The sequence below is a fragment of the Lactuca virosa genome, chromosome 4, assembly GCF_052849685.1.
Source record: "Lactuca virosa cultivar CGN04683 chromosome 4, Lactuca_virosa_CGN04683_v6, whole genome shotgun sequence".
Lineage (NCBI taxonomy): Eukaryota > Viridiplantae > Streptophyta > Magnoliopsida > Asterales > Asteraceae > Lactuca > Lactuca virosa.
In genome coordinates, this window is record NC_136429.1 from 462,481,617 (window position 1) to 462,500,388 (window position 18,772).

The following is an 18,772-nucleotide window of genomic DNA, read 5'->3' on the forward strand; positions in this document are numbered from 1 at the left end:
ATCTTGGTGACAGGTGAAGCTTTCCTGTTTCCCATGATCAAGTTTATCTTTCCCTGCTCCACATTCTCACTTCTTTTTAGTCCCTGCAAATCACAACATATGTGAATACCACAACCTGTATCAAGGACCCAAGACTTAGAATGAGGTGAGTTATTAGACAATATAGTGTATATACCTGCATGGTTGGGTTTTACTTTCCCATCCTTCAAATCTTGCTGGTACGTTGGGCAGTTTCGCTTCCAGTGCGACTTTTCATGGCAATAGAAGCATTCAGCCTCATTAGGGTTAGCAGAAGGAGTGACAAAACCTTTCTTGGTTTTGCTTGAAGAGGAGCCTTCAAGGGTCTTACCCTTGGTACCCTTAGAAGGGTTCTTTCTCTTCTTTCCTTTTCCATGCCCGATTGCCAAGACATTGGCCGCAGTTGGAGTAGGAGTAGGAGTAGTAACAACCGACTTACCCTTTAGACCACTTTCGGCGGTCTTCAAGAGTCATTGAAGTTTGCTGAGGGTGACTTCTTCCTTGTTCATGTGATATGTCATGCGGAATTGATCATAACACGATGGCAAGGAGTGCAAAATGATGTCTATTGCTAACTCCTCAGGGAAGTTCACATTCAGCTTCAGTAAACGGTCCACATACCTTTGCATTTTCTGCATGTGGCCCGTGATGGGTTCACCATCCTTCATTCGGGTTGTTATCATGGAGGAGATTATTTCATATCGCTCTTGACGAGCACTTTGATGGTAGCGGTCCATCAAGTCCTGGTGCATCTCAAAAGGATAATAGTCCTCATAGGACTTTTGGAGCTCGGCTGTCATGGTGGCCATCATGATGCATGCCACTTTTGTAGCATCTCTTTCATGTACCTCATATTCAGCAAGCTCTTCAGGAGTAGCAGTTGGCTCGGGTACCTTCAGCTCCTTGTCGAGAACATATTCTTTGTTCTCATACCGAGTGACCATCCTGATGTTTCTGATCCAATCTGTAAAGTTGGACCCATCAAAGATGACTCTCCCACAAAGATTCATGAGAGAGAAGGAGCTAGTAGGGTTTGAGCCAGAAGCATTGTTATTGGAAGACATCTGAAAAGAAGAGGGAATAGATTAGATTAGATATAGAGATAGTCCTTAACAAAACACCCAAATGTAATATTAAGGCTAGGACCCAACACAATATTTTACAACTTAGAAGAGGGATGTCGTAATCTAAGCTATAAGATATTTGAAGGTAGGTGAATGACGATTCACCAATTTCCACCATGAAAAACGAAATATTTAATTAGGTTTTAATTGGTTTAGAAACTCCTAGATTCTTTGAGATTCATTGAACTTTCTTCAATGTCATGTTTCAATCTCGAGTGTGCCCTTCAAGTTTTGTGACTGGGATGCCGAGGATCACAAAACAAGGTGTGAAGTAACCATGCAAATTACTTGGTACCCTTAATGTATTACCCCTTAATCGATGTTCCGGTTAACCACACACGCTCCATCGATACTATGATAAACATTAAGTCACCCTTTACCTACCTTGTCAAGTTCAAGTTAGTTTGCCGGTTAACCACACACGCTCCACTAACAACTTAAACAAAGTGTAAAGTGTAATTTCATGGATTAGCACCTTATTCACATTTTTCTAAAATAACTAAGATTCGGAATTCAATAAAGTTTAGTTACTTTAGTATTATCATTATACTTTTAATGAGAATTTATAAGTCCTTGTCCTACCCGTTCGGCTAACGACCCTCCACCGATCAAGGAAGCGGTGGGTGAGAGTGGACACCCATTAAGTTGCCATTTTATAGGCAACAACCTTATACCCCCCTTATAGACCGGCCTCGTGAATGAGGCGTACTAGCGGTAAGACGACTTGATCTTATACATATATAAATATTATTAAACTTATAATATTATAAAGTATAAGGGTTGAATTTTAACTTTTAAAATTCTAGGGGTTGGAACTGAAGTTTTTAATATGACTTTACATGTTCCAAAACTTGAGGGAAAGTTTTGTAAACTTTCAAAACTTTTCATTTCTCATAACTTATGAGTTAATGGTTATTAAAAATGAAGACTATTCATTTTTTTGTAACCTATGTGTTCTTTTAATGGTTATTTATAAATGTGACTTTTGGTTATCCATAACTTAAGAACTAGTTATGGACTCCATTAAAACACATAAAGATCAAGAATTAATCTAATCAATTATTAGCACATAATTTCTATGATCTTCTAAAGTCATATGTTTATGAGTGTTCATATCAAAAATTTCAAGAATCGTAAGTACATATACAAAACTTGAAATTTTGATACGAGCTTTTGAACAAAACTTCGATTTTCAAGTTTTTTTTTTTTTTTTTTTTTTTTTTGCATCAAGTATCAAATAAACAAACCAGGCTCTGATACCACTGATGGGTTTTCAGCATTCTAACACTCCTATGGTGTACATGCAACCCTAGAAACCTTGGATCTATGTTTGACTAAGATACATGCAAATAATTATTTTTCCAAGGTTCTTATCCTAACTAGCATGGCATGGGGTATTTGAATCAAATAAAACTAGTAGAATTACTTACCTTGTAGTAGTAGTTGATTGCTTGGAGTTTGAGAGCCTAGCACCAATAATGTGGATGCCTCAAATGGAAGTCACAAATCACCACAAACTTGGAAACTTGAGAGAATAGTCACAAACTTCTTGAAATCGGCCCTCTTAGTTTACACACATCAACTAGTGCAATTTCAAGAACCAAAGCCTCCTTTATATAGTGTGGTGGATTAGGGTTACATCCATGTAAACCCTAATACCCATGTCTTTTCATTTCCATGAGATCCATGGGTTAAAGCTCCATGGAGTATCCATGGACTTTCCATGCAAGCCTAGCCCATTCCAAATAAGCATTAGCCCACACTATATAAATACAAGAGCCCATATTTAATTAGTCATACTTTTGATCTCTAAATTAATTATAGATCAATACTAATTAAATAATATGATTTTATATTAATATATTAGGACTTATAATATATTAATAAATCATAACTTATACTATTCTCAAACGATTATCCATAAATTGTTCGGGCGAAGTGCAACCCAAATGGACCATGCCGGGTCGGGTCAAGTACACACCAAATATAGTTATGGACTTAGACACTATATCCAACACACATACCATACAATCACATAGCATACATACTGTCGGGCAATTCTGGGGCGCCCGTCCTACCCATGTCAAGCCATTCTGGGGTGCTGACCTACCAATGTCAAGCCATTCTGGGGTGTTGACCTACCCATGTCAAGCTATTCTGGGGTGCTAACCTACCCATGTCAAGATATTCTGGGGTGCTGACCTACCCATGTCAAGCTATTCTGGGGTGCTGACCTACCCTCCGGTTAATCTCAACCGAACACGGGGACTATTTCACCCCTACTACTAACACATAATATCATATCATAATTATGCTGTCAGACATATATGGGGTGTCCGACCTACCCATTGGTCCTAGCGACCGAATCGGGGACTAGTCCCCTTCTACTGATACTATCTCACATAACATAGTAACTAGCAAACTAGCATACTCACATATCTAGCAATCTAGCATACTCACATATCAAACAATAACAGACCAGACAATTATCACAAAGATAATCGTCCCAACTATCAATTACTAATGGGTCGGCCTTGGTGCCTTAGACCCACTTCTACTGGAAGGTAACTCACCTCGATGTCGTGTAGTGTCTGAACTGTCCTCGGCATGAAGGTCGGCTCTCCTCGACTCCTCAATCCCTACACGACAACCTTCAAGTCATCAAACCGAACATACAACCCAACCAGGGTCAATACCAAAACCAGGCAAAGTCAACATTGGTCAAAGTCAACACCCAGTTGACCTGACTCGCCGAGTTGTTCTACCAACTCGTCGAGTCCATACTCTACTAACCCGATCCAACCCCGACACCACTCGTCGAGTCTAGCAAGAACTCAACGGGTTCTCCTTCATTCAAACCATCGGGACCATCTTCATCCGACTCGTCGAGTTCGTTCATGAACTCGTCGAGTTAATCTTCATCCATAAGAAGATGTTCGGTCTATGACTCGCCGAGCTCCTCTCGAACTCGCCGAGTCCGTCTTCATAAGTTGGGAGATTTCCTTGGACTCGCCGAGTTTGTTCTAGCACTCGTCGAGTCCCATGATTTCCAGGTCCAAGGCAAACCCCTAGCAGGCTGAGCGTTCCTTCCATTCAACCAAAACCATTTCCAGAAGACGTTTTTGGGGAAAAAGTGTCTCGACTCGCCAAGTCACCCAAGTGACTCGTCTAGTCCCTCATTGTCCATTACTATACAGTCGATTTTAGTGGGACTTAATGCATCCAAAACATAGATCTGACCTCCTAGGGTCCCTTTTATACGTAAAGTCACGAACTTGGTGCACATGCATGGGATCTTTGGCTCAAGAATCCATAAAAGATGGCCTACAAGATGCATGGGGTGTTTATGGCAACAAAGTTGGCATCTTTATGCCATAAAGACCCCCAATGGCCCCAGATCTGAAGTCATAACTTCATATTACACTTCACAACCCGAAAATGGCTTAGAAAGCCCTAAATATACCAAGATCCAAGCCCTAGAGATGATTATTTACATGGAAGATCAAGATAGGAGATTTTTACCTTAAATGAGCTAGAAATGGAACACAATCTCTGGATATCCAAGCTCCCACTTGAACTCTCAAGCTCCTTTCCTCTTCTCAAGCTTCACAAACCACCAAAATGCACAAAATGACCTTAGAACACTCAAACAAGGCTAGGGTTTCGAGTTAGGGTTTGCTATGGATGATGGGGGCTGAGTTGAGGGGTTATAATGTGTTTAAGTAGGGTGAAAACCCTCAATTTAGGGTTTTACTCAAACAACATCTACTCGCCGAGTCGGTCTCCCGACTCGTCGAGTAGACTACTTAAACTTCCTGCGGATCGCGACTCTACTCGACGAGTTGGACCTCCAACTCGTCGAGTCCCAGAGAAAACATAATAAATACTTGAATTAAAGACATACCAGGAATCGGGTGTTACAAATCTCCCCCACTTATCTTAGACTTCGTCCTCGAAGTCTGTTGCTCGATCCTGAAAAAGATCGGGGTAATGCTCCCTCATCTCGTCCTCCGACTCACAGGTCCATTCCGAGCCCTTTCGATGCTGCCACTGCACCTTTACTAGCTTCACTCTCTTGTTCCTCAGATCCTTTGACTTCCTGTCAAGGATTGCCACTGGCTGCTCGATATAGTTCAGGCTGTCATCAACCTGAATATCCTCCAAAGGCACCACCGCCGAATCGTCTACCAGGCATTTCCGCAACTGGGAGACATGAAATGTGCTATGTATCTGACTGAGTTCGGCTGGCAGATCCATCCTATATGCCATCTTGCCCACCCGGGCTATAACCCTGAAGGGTCCAATATACCTGGGGCCCAACTTGCCCCGCTTCCTGAATCGAATGACGCCCTTCCAAGGCGTCACCTTCAGGAGCACCATATCCCCGACCTGGAACTCCAGGTCCGATCGACGCTTGTCGGCATAACTTTTCTGCCGACTTTGAGCAGTCTGAAGCCTGCTCCGAACCTGCTGGATTCTCTCCGTAGTCTTGAGTAGCACTTCGGTACTCCCCATGACTCTCTGCCCGACCTCTCCCCAGCATATCGGGGTCCTGCACTTCCTCCCATACAACATCTCGAAAGGAGGACGGTCGATGCTCGCATGATAGCTGTTATTATAAGAGAACTCCGCCAAAGGAAGGTAAGTATCCCAACTACCTCCGAAGTCTAAAACACACGCCCGCAGAATATCCTCCAAAGTCTGGATGGTCCGCTCACTCTGGCCATCCGTCTGCGGGTGGAAGGCGGTACTAAAATGCAGACGAGTACCCAGCTCGTCATGGAAGTTCTTCCAAAACCTAGAAGTGAACCGCACATCCCTGTCGGAAATTACTGAAACTGGCACCCTGTGCCGCGCCACCACCTCCCTGATGTAGATGTCGGCCAACTTTTCGGCCGAAATACTCTCCTGGATCGAAATAAAATGGGCGCTCTTGGTCAATCGATCAACGATGACCCAAATCGAATCCACTCCTCGCGCGGTCCTGGGAAGCTTCGTAATGAAGTCCATAGTAGTATCCTCCCACTTCCACAGCGGGATATCCAACGGCTGGACCTTGCCATGAGGTCTCTGGTGCTCAGCCTTGACCTTCCTACAGGTCAGGCCCCTTTCCACAACCCAAGCTATGTCCCTCTTCATATAGGGCCACCAATAATCGAGACGAAGATTCCTATACATCTTCGTCGCCCTGGGATGGATAGAGAACCTGGATTTGTGCACCTCTGCCATCAATACCTGGCACACACCCCCATGATAAGGGACCCACACCCTACGGTGAAGAGTCAACAATCCTCGGCTATCATAGTCGAAGGAGGAAACCTGGCCCACAATTCGCTCGCTCTTCCGATGTTCCTCGTTCATGGCCTCCTTCTGGGCCTCCCGAATCTGCTCCAACAACGGAGTCACAACTGTCATTCTCAGAAAAATGTCCCTAATCGGCGCTGACTTGCGGCTAAGCGCATCGGCCACGACATTGGCCTTCCCTGGGTGGTAGAGGATCTCGCAATCGTAATCCTTTACCACATCAAGCCACCGACGCTGCCTCATATTCAGATTTGGCTGGTCCATGAGGTACCTCAGGCTCTTGTGGTCCGTGTAAATGGTGTAAGGAACCCTATAGAGGTAATGACGCCAAATCTTGAGGGCGAAAACAACAGCCCCCAACTCCAAATCATGCGTCGGATAATTCGCCTCGTGAGGCTTCAACTGCTTCGAAGCGTAAGCAATAACATGCCCTCTCTGCATCAATACCACACCCAAACCTGAGATGGACGGATCACAATATACAACAAAATCCTCCGTGCCCTCCGGCAGGGCTAAGATTAGCGCCACGCACAATCTCTGTCTCAAGGTCTCAAACGCAGCCTGCTGCTCAGGCCCCCAGCGAAAGACCACGGCCTTCCTCGTCAGCCGTGTTAGGGGCACAGTTATCTTGGAGAAGTCCTGAATGAATCTCCGATAGTAGCCCGCCAATCCCAGAAAGCTCCGAATCTCGGATGGAGACCTCTAATGAAGTGTGGAATCAAGTATGAATCAAATCAGAGTAATCAGAATATAGATTGAACACACCATTTAAATATGATCTGGTTTCAGGTCTATTATGCTTTCAGTGTTACAGAGAGAAAATAGACAAGTTCATACAAAGACTCTTATCTAACTCTAAGTAATGTCCCTATTTATAGGAAACATGAAAGCACACAAAAAATTACAAGGATTAAAACAGTACACTTCGTTACATAAAAATGCCTTGTAAAATAAACTTATGGCTTTGACATATTACAACAGGTCTTCGAACCTTACATTCTCCTCCTTTGTAATAATGTCGACCAATCTTCAGTTCAAAAGGATCTGTATAGCACACAGCATCACCCTTCGAATTTCAGAATACCAAGAAATAATCTTCTTCAACTCTTTCTTGTCGCCTTCGTTATTCTTCTTGCAGCTGTTCATATGAACAATAAAGTTCGTATACTAGGACGTTGTGTATCTCTCCACTTCGCAAGCTTGTAATAAGAATCTCTTGGCTTTTCCATTTTTGTCTTTCCCTGCGAAGACCATGCCAAAAGGCTTCAAACATATTTCCCCATCAGCATACTTCTTTAACTCAGGTTGAGTCTTCGTTGGTTCCATGGGTACTTTTACTTCTAACCCCTTCGCAGTTGCTAACTCCACATCTGTTAGGGCTAAACACTCATAGTAGTTATCTATGAATATTTTGATGTGAGCTAGACCAAGACGAAACACTTCTGGATTAGTCTCTCGAAGATACGAAGCATCTTTGTCTTTCAGAAGTAATGTAACTTGTATCAGATCATACAAGTTCATTAATGGAAAATCAACAATTGAGAAATTACACTCCTGACCATTCACCCTAGCAACGTAAAATCGAAGGTTCTGCATCATGTCTTCGAAAAGAACATCCTTCTGAATACTGATCACCTTCTTGATCTTCACGAGTGACCAAACTTCCTCTGGAAGTTTCCCTAACACAGCATGAAATCTAAGCTTCATGTATGTGTAATCATCATCATTGTCGAACTTCTCACCAATTTTGTACTGAGCCATGATGAACATCATTTCGTTGATTGGGAAATCCAGTTGTCTCATATTAGTATTGACCACAGCATAGCTCTGCTTCGGCTTCTTCTCAAAAGCATACATATGGTTATATGCAACTCTTGCTTCGATTGTTTCATAGTTGTAATGCTTCGCAGGATCACCCTTGTTCATTCCAGGTGGGTCACTTGCACGAAGACGTAAAATGCTTTGTACAACTCTCAATTTCTCAAGCTCAGCATCAGTTTCAGATTTCTTCTCTTCTTTTGACTTTTCGACCAAGATTGTTTTTCCTTTATCTTTGATCGAAGAACTATCAACAACTTCCTTAGGCTTCGAACTGCTACCACCTTCCCCAATCATAATTCCTTTAGAAATTGGTCTTGGAATTGGCTTCGTTGAAATTGGCATTGTTGTCACAACTGTCGAAGTAACAGGGCCAGCAGTTGAGATAATTGGCTTCGATACAGGAATTGATGTTTGAAAAATCTTCCCAACAGTTTTCACAGCTTCATGCGAAACCTCACTCACTTTCGCATTACCAACCTTCTTCTCTCCCCCTTGCACCCCTGTGACCACAGGTGGGGCATCTGTTGGTAGTAAAATTGAAAACTTGGATAATGGAGCCAACTATTTGTGCAACACAGCCTCGAACTGAGAAAACTTCTGAGACAAGAATTCTGGAGTTATTATTGAAGAGGAAACAGGTGTGGTGGACAAATCTTTCAATTCCTTCAACAAAGAGGTAAGCTCCACAAAGCTTCGACTGTGATCTGTTGAAAGTTGAGTAACTTGAGGACTCAAACTTTCATACAACTTGACATATTTTGTGACAGCCTCACAAATGATATCCACCTTTTGATTAAGAGATTCATAGTCTTTCTGAGCACTAGCAATCTCGTTGATCATGTCTTCACGAAGTTCTTGAAGCTTTAGATTGACATCTTCGCGAACTTGCTTCACATCTTTAATGAATAAAACATGTCTTTCTTTATTCACCCTTCGTAAATCTTGAAATTCACTCACAAAGTTTGAAGATCGAGACTTCACCCTCAATTCGTTACACTTATCACTTTGATCCACCTTCTCCAAGATTTTAGATTCAGAATCTTGAAGCATGCCAGACACTTTACTAACCAACCTGGCTTCGAACGCTTTAAGCATAACATCCAATTCCAAACTTGAAAGAGATTGACTTCCCCCCATGTCAGCTTGAGATTGAATAATGGAATTCATCTTCTTATTCAAAATCTTAAATTTCTTCATCGTCATTAACATGTTGTCAGGGTAAGTTTCTTCTTCTTCGTCAAATTCCATCTCTTCAAATGTTCCCCCAAAACCCCCTTCGTCAACTTCAGTATCCTCAATATTTTGAAGTGGATTAGTGGTTTGCGATGAGAACAAAGTTGTGATGGGTTGGGTGAGAATGGTTTCAAAGGTGGGTGAGTTTGTAGTGTTCGAGATAGGGACTATGAATGGTGGTAAAGAAACAAAAGTAGCAGAGGATGCAGGAATACCTTGAGTAGAAACAACAAGTTCTGTGTTCGTATTTTCTTCACCCATATTGACATTTACATCCGTATCAGATACGTGTGTATTGATGTCTGAAGTTCGAACCTCCTCAAGAATTGATTCAGTTAACGAAACTTCGGGTTGTGTGACCGTAGTCTTCTCAGGAATAGATGTTGATTAGAGAATAGTGCTTCAGAAGTTTCATGAACTTTCTCCCCTTCGGATGATTCTTCTTGAAGAACCATCTTCCTTTTCTTTAATTTCTTCTTTGAAATATGTGTAGCAACATCTTCAGCTCTTCGTTTCTTGGAAGAAGGAGAAACAGGAGCTGGAACCTCACGAATGAAAATTCCGTGGTGATTCAAATATGGTTTACGAACCATCGAAGAAGACTTAAATGAACCATCGGAAAGCTTTTGTGATCGACGAGACTTTTTCTTCACCCTTCGAAAAATACCTGATTTTGATGGTATTGTTTCTTTTTCTTGGGTATCAACAACAGGCTCCACCGGTTCAACCACAATAGTCGAAACTTGTGCATCTGGCTTCGTCTGTTTTGGTGGTGATTTCTTTTTCTTTGGCTCTTGTACTGGTTTCTCAGGAGTAATTGTTACATCCTTCTTTGACTTGCGGGACTTCTTCGAAGGACCAGCTGTTTCTTTTGGTAACAACTTCCCATAGCCATCATCCGGATTGATTGTTTCTAAGTAGTCCATTAGAACCAAATTCGTTGGATCAACCCGTTGTAACATTGCATCTGGAATTCTTGCAATGTGTGTAAATATCTCAGCATCATCTAAAACCTCCTTCGGAAATTGATACTTGATGAACTCAGCAGTCTCCTCATCAGTAGGCACCTCAATCCCCTCTTTGGCATAAGAGTATCGAAGGATTAAACTCCAATACCTAGCACACGAAATTCCTTGAACGACATTCGTGTTTTAGACACTTTTGAAATTCCTTCCATAGTTGGGTAGAATAATCCACAATAATGTCATAATACAACCCTGCCACCATTGCATACACCTCCATTCGACCTTTGTCCAACCCTACACTGCGACCAGTCAAGCAGCGTAAAAAGATTCCGAAGAGAAAATTCCAAACAGTTGGAAGTCCTGATTTCTCGAAATCACTGATCTTGGTGAGTGGGGGTTGATAACCCATCTCATTGAACATATGGATTATTTGAGCAAAAGAAAAATCAGTATAGATTGGAGAATTAGGGATATCAAGAATTTGACAGAAAATCTTCTTGGACAATCGAATCTTCTTGTCATTCACCAGTTGAAAAGTGATGATATCCATTGCTTTGTTGTACGTGGCAGTGGATCCTGCTTGAGAAAGCCATGAAAGTGGAACTGCAAACGAATTGAACATGGCAGTGGAAAGAACAGAACTCTTCAAGGCGACTACCAACATCTTCAATTCATCTGGGTAAAGAGAAACATCATCTTCAACTTGATAGTTTGTTCCTTGAATCTTCATGATTGGTTGGGATGTAACATCTTCAGTGTTTTGGGATTGAACAACAACCTCAGCAGAATTGACCATGATTAGGGTTTTTGAAAGCTTTGAAGAACAATCGGAAATTTTCAGAGAAAGTAGGAATTTTTCTTTTGGAAGCGTAAACTGAGAACACGCTTTGATTCCCCTTTTTATATGTAACCTTAGTGTTTGAATTTGAAGTAGGACTGGCATTAAATGAGATCCGACGTGGCACCTTGAATCTCGCACCATACTGCCGATAAAGTAGCCATGCGTCAAAAAGTAGCTATCACATCACCTAGAAACCCGGACTGAATACAGAACGTCTTTTCAAACAGTCTGATCGTATATCTCAATTGAATTGTAACCGTCACTGATCTTAGGATGGAGGTAAGGCTCTTTCAATTTTGGGATAAAAAGAGAAGTCATATGCCAGATGTTTGAAATCATCAGCCTGAGTTGGTATTACTCAGAACCTCAAGGATTTCGTGAGTGCAGTGTTCCAAAGAGAAGATAAGAAACAATTAATCAAAAATTTGGATATGTGATGTCAAATAAATTCAACACAAAAGCAGATAAACCCCAGGAAAAGGTTACTTCGTTAACTATCAAGAGAGATAATCAACTGCTTGTGTATGTTCCCGTGAATTTCAATCGAATACTTATTGAGAAGTATCGAAGCGCTTCTTTTATAAGGCTTCATGGGTAGTTTTCAATTTCGTTACATATCAACCTTAACATAAGGTGAGTAATTGTAACCGAAATTACTTGTTTGACCGGTGTAGTCAGTGACAAGTATGGTTTGAATTATTTTGAAAGTAACTTCGAAAGCAAATGAGACTCACACGAAAATCATATTCATAAAAAAAAATTGATACTGAATCCTGTTGGGTAACAAACATCGTGGGCTTCGATAGTTTGATCAAGATTACTCAAAATAATTGAATATGATTTGGAGTTTCGAAAAGTGGTACTGAAACAAATGTTTCGTCAAAACTGGAACATAGTTCCCCGTCAATTCCTTTCGAAGATAGAGTGTTGGGTTTCACTTTCATCACGGCCTCATGATGTCAGATCATTAACACAGAATTTTGATATGTCTAAATCTTGATGGGTTGAATAAAAGATCTCTTGGACATATGTCTTTGTGTGTGCAAGTGTAAGAAATTTAGTGATGAAAAAGATTGGTTGACGAAAACACTTGTACCTCTGTTACGATTGGACCAAACAGACAACTCTGAACTCATTTGAGAAGAGTAAGGTAGCTCATTTGACTAATGTGAATATAAGCCTGACTTGGGAAGAAATTTTCGTAAGAAAAATTTCATTAAGGCTTTCGTAAACACACATTGAGTCTATGGAGGCTTGGGTCAACATGCTGCAGCATGCTTCTAGGGACAGTCTAACTAGTATAAAGATGTCGAAATTGTACCTTCCTAGAGAAACATAAGCATGACCCTTGGATATACTTCGTGAAATCTGTACACACAAAAGATAAATAACAAAATAACAAAAAATCTTTTTGATGTTTTTGATTTTTCTTAAGAGAAACAATTAACAAATAAAAGAAAATATTTTTGGATTTTGTGATTTTTCGAAAATAAAATGACAAAACAAAGATAAAATATTTTTGTAGTTTTTGATTTTTCGAAAATAAAATGACAAAACAAAGATAAATTCTTTTTGTAGTTTTTGATTTTTCGAAAAGAAAACTAAGATACAAAAGAAATTTGGAAATCTAACGAAAAGAGTTACACCAAACCAAAATGCTCAATGTAACGAAGTCGAAGCGTTGACTATGAACAGTAATCGCTGAATGTTTAATACTATCAGCCTCTGAATGAGTCATGATGACCTCTGAATCGACATATTTATATAACACTTCATTGTTATACATTTGAAATCATTCCTAGAACTGAACTTGCTTCGATCATTCCCAAAACTGTCAAAATTCGAACAAATGATTTTTCATCCAAAGCTTTTGTAAAAATATCAGCAAGCTGATCCGTTGTTTTTACAAAATGGACTTCTATATTTCCATCTTCCACATGATATTTGATAAAGTGATAACGAAGAGCAATATGTTTTGTTTTCGAATGTTGTACTGGATTATGACAAATGCGTATAGCACTTTGTGAATCACAATACATAGGAATCTTTTTCATATTCACGGCATAATCTCTCAACTGACTCTGAATCCAAATAATTTGTGATGTACAAGCAGCAGCTGCAACATATTCAACTTCAGCAGTAGAAATTGAAACACATGTCTGCTTCTTCGACTGCCAACTAACTAACTTGCCATTCAAAAATTGACAACCACCACTTGTGCTTTTTCGATCCAAAGTACATCCTCCAAGATCTGCCTCTGAAAATGCCTGAATGAAAAACCATGTTTTCGAAGGATACCACAATCCTAACGAAATTGTTCCCTTGAGATAACGAAAGATATTCTTCACAGCAATTAAATGTGGTTCTCATGGATTTGTTTGATACCTAGCACAGTTACATACAGAAAACATGATATCATGTATACTTGCAGTAAGATAAAGCAATGAACCTATCATGCTCCTGTATAAGGTAAGATCAACCGCAGGCGTTTCTAACGAAGGGGTTAGCCTTGTTCCAACTTCCATTGGTACTCTTAGCTTCGTGCTGTTAGTCATTCCAAATTTTTCGAGCAAATTCCTTGTATACTTTTCCTGATTGATGAAAATGTCGTCTCTGCTTTGATGAATGTTTAATCCAAGAAAATTATTGATTTTTCCCATCATGCTCATTTCGAATTGGCTTTTCATCAAATTTTCGAATTCACTAGACAAAGCAGGGCCAGTAGAGCCAAAAATAATATCATCAACATAAATTTGAACAAGCATTAGATGATTCCCAACTTTCTTTCGAAATAATGTGGGGTTAGCTGATCCTTGTTTAAATTTCGACTGTTTTAAGAAACTGGTAAGAGTTGCATACCATGCTCTTGGTGCTTGTTTTAACCCATAAACTGCTTTATCTAATATGTACACATGATCAGGATGCATTTCATTTACGAAACCTGGAGGTTGTTCAACGTAAACAGTTTCTTCAAGTTCACCATTGAGAAAAGCACATTTCACATCCATTTGATAGACATCGAAATCCTTATGAGCTGCATAAGCTAGAAATATTCGAACAGCCTTGAGTCTTGCGACAGGGACAAAGGTTTCTTCATAATCAATCCCTTCTTGTTGCGAATATCCTTTTACAACTAGTCATGCTTTATTTCGTACAATATTTCCATCTTTGTCGGTTTTGTTTTTGAAAATCCATTTTAACCCGACAATCGAAACATTTTCAGGTTTAGGAATTAATCACCAAACCTTGTTTCTATCGAATTCAGCCAGTTCAGATTGCATTGCAACAACCCAATCTGAGTGTTCCATTGCAACCTTAACTGTTTTTGGTTCTATTTTCGAGATGAAAACATTGAACATGCAAAATTCTTGATGAGTATTTAATACCTCATTCTTTGCACGAATCTGAGCTCTTGTTAATACTCCATCTTGAGGATTTCCAATGACTTGATCTATCGGATGAGTCTTTGTCCATTTCTCTAACGGTGGATATGTCGGATCAAATTCCAAAGGTGCATCTTCGTACATCTCTTCATTATCAGATCCTACAACAGAAACATTATCATTTAGATCATGAAAATCATCATTTTGATTAATATTTGTTGTATCAGTTTCCTCATTTTCCTCTTCAACACAATTATCATGTTGATGCTCCCCCTCAACTAGATGCTCCCCCTAAACAACTTCATCCATTCTCCCATTCTCCCCCTCGAAAGAATGCTCCCCCTCAACCAGAATATTTGAATCCAAGTGCTCTTCTTCCATTAGATTATTATGCATACTTTCGCCAACTCCTGGAGAATTCGTTGTTGAATTAACATCTAAAATATTTTGAGGAATTTCCAAGTAATCATTATGCTTCGAAGATTCAGAGTGATGATTATCATTCGGATGAACTTCAGCATCCACAGCCCTGTCAGGAATACCAAAAATTAAATCATAATCAAAGTCAGATGAATTTGATTCTTCAGTTTAATCAGATGATTCATTAATAATTGGTTTTTGTTCAAATTTCTTTTCAACTTGTTTGACATAATAATCATCGAAAGTAAGATTGAATGTCTCTTCGACTTTTCTTGTTCGCTTATTTAACACTATGTATGCAACCGAATTGTGTGAATATCCCAAAAATATGCCTTCGTCAGCCTTACCTTGAAATTTTGAAAGGCTATCTTTAAGATTCATTATAAAACACCTGCAACCAAAAACATGAAAGAATTTGACATTAGGTTTTCGGTTATTTATGATTTCATACGGAGTGATATTGAATCAACGATGAAAGAAAGATCGATTTTGAGTGAAACATGCTATCGAATCTGCTTCAGCCCATAGATATTGAGGAAGATTCGCATATGTCAACATAGTTCTTGCTGCTTCGCAAAGTGACCTATTTCGTCTTTGAACAACACCATTTTGCTGAGGTATATAGGGCGAAGAGAAGTTATGCAAAATTCCTTTTTTAGTTAAGTATGAATCTAGCACTTTGTTCTTAAATTCAGATCCATTATCACTTTTGATCTTTCGAACATTTTTCTTCAGACTCATCTGAATCTTCTTTATAAACTCGATCATCGTTTGAGCAACTTTTGATCTTTCGAACATTTTTCTTCAGACTCATCAACAATAACCAAAATGTACCATTTCTTGTTGAGAGTTTCAACAGTCGATGGTCCACAAAGGTCAATGTGAAGAAGTTCCAACGGTTCCACAATTTTCGAATCTATCACAATTGGATGTCCTTTCCTATGCTGTTTCCCTTGTTCACAAGATGCACACAATGTATCATTGTCAAATTTTAGTATAGGTAAACCACGAACAATATCATCAACAACCAATTTATTCAAATTTCGAAAGTTTAAATGCGATAAACGTCGATGCCATAACCAGCTGATGTCAGAGGAAGCTTTCGAAAGTAAGCACACTGAGGGTTTGCCAATGATTGGTTTGATATCAAGATTAAACATGTCACCATGTCGTTTGGATTTGAGTAAAACTTCGTTTGTTTCAACATTCGAAATGATGTTGTCTTCTTCGTTAAACACCACTTGATTGCCAGTGCCCACAACAAGTTGTGAAACACTTATCAAGTTATGTTGAAGACCTTCGACATAAGCTACACGATTAACAGTGAACTTTCCATTCGTGACTTTGTCATAACCTTTCACTTGACACTTGTGATTATTGCCAAACTTCACAACTCCTGCATTTTCCAAAGCTTCGAAAATCTCTCAGATTTTCCTTTCGTCCTGTCATGTGACGTGAGCAACCACTATCGATATACCATTTCTCATCATATTGCTCGTCACACAGTACCTGCGATCAATGAAAGAATTTAGGTACCCAAGGATGTTTGGGTCCTTGGAAATTAGTTTTGAAAACATAATGAAATGAAGAACTTTTAACCCAATCGCAGACTTTAGTTTTGAGACTATTAATTAAGTCCACATCACTAGGTAAAGGAATAGAAACATAAGTTTTTGTTAGTTTGGGATTGTCACTGACACATTCCTTCGTCTTTTTAGATTGTGTATGATCATGCTCTTCTTTCGAAACCGGTTGCCAAGTTTTTACCGATACATTCGAATCTTTTGAAGATGAGCTTTCAGTTGACGAAGTGTTCACATAATTCTCATAGGCTTCGTGAATTTGTTGTTGAGAATAATTCCTTGATTGATATTTTCGTCCTTTTCCTTCAAGCCAACGATCGATGTTTTTGTCACGAGACAACCCTTTTGTGTACGAAACATTTAAGGTTTGTTTCCCTGTAGGATTTGGAAAATTCGGTTTTTGTGGGAAAAAATCAACATTTTATTTAGGTCAAAATTCCATGGCGTATCGAGTTCCATCATTGTTTCCAACACTTCGATTTTGAGAAAATCGATTTGGAGATTTTTGTTTTTGAGAAAACCTTGTTTGTTGATTAGAAGAAAATCGTTGTTGTGATGGTTGATTTTGAACATTCTTTGAGGTATTTTTGTTATCTTTAGAAAATGATGAGTTTGAAACTTTCGAAGAATTTGTTTTTGGATGAAATTCATATTTAGATTTATATGTTTGAGCGGGATTTATCTTTTGATCTGAATGAATTGCTGAATGAAAATACTTGTTCTCAACAGATTTAGTCTTTGTGTTTTCAGTTGTTTTCAAAGTCAAACCATTTTGTTGTTTTCGAAGCTCCATGGTTTGCCAAAAAATCTTCTTTCGAGCTTGTCTTTTTGAAATTGCATTTTCTTTTGAAAACTTGTCAATTTGTTCTTTAAATTCTTTGGAATTTAATTTGACAACAGTTTCATTTTCCACAATAACCTCTTTTGTTACTTCTTTCACAATTTTCGATTTTTCAAACCATTTGCGTTATGGTTTTTATCTTTGAAAAACATATGAATTCTTTATTAGATTGTTTTCGACAGTGCCTTGATTTGAAAAGAACCCTTCGTTTGTTGTTTTCTTGTTGTCATCTTCGAATATTTTGTTGAATTCTGGTTTAACGTTCTCAACATTTCCAGTGCTGACAAACACTTGATTTGGAAAAACAACATCATCAGTACACTTGAAATTCGGATACACCACTCTAGGTTGCATTTTGATGTTTTAAGAATCAAAGAAAAGAGAGGAAGCTTAAAGGAAGAGTAAGCTGATTCTGATCGTGAATAGATGGATTTCGATCGCATGGTTCGGTGATCAGAATTTTGAGCTGTTTCTTAAGAGTTGGGATAGATTGCCTAGGAATAAATAACAACATTGTTTTCATATGCATTTGCATTGTAAGGATAAGTTTTTCCGTAAGTTTTAAAATAAAAGAAAAGGTTTTAATTGTATTTATTTATAAATATCCTTACAATGGAATTTGAGAAAATTGTTGTTTATATGATTCCATTGCTAGTAATATTGGAAAATGGATTTGATTCTTTCGTTTGTGGCAGTGTCATAATATAAGGAAAGATTTTCATCACCCAAGTTTCAGTTGGATAGCAACTTGGAATCATGCAACTTGTATTGTATGATGAATGAGAATTTTCATCTTTGGGAAATTAATACTAATTCCTTGTTCACATGTCCGTGTAAGTCAAGTGAAGGACTATAGGATCGGGTACACTTGGTTGTACGCTGGTCAGGCCCACCACAAAGAAAGATAAGGCTATTCGTCATGATTTACTAAAGTTTAGTAAATATGGTTATACTTACAAGTTTAAGTGTAATTCTGAAACACTGGAAAAGTTTCAATGTAAGGCAGAACGAACAAGAAGAATCAAATTAGGCAGAAAGATAAAAGTTTCTCCAATCTGAAAAGATGGGAGAGTACTTGAGTATATTGTTTTGTGATTATCTTAGTGATTAAGAAACCATATCACAATTAATCCTCTAAGGACATCTTAGTGCATTTGTTTGACTAAGAAGAGGAATCGTGAATTGTTGAATTGCTTAAATCAAAAAGATAAGTCATACTTTGTTCCAAAATTAAGTCTT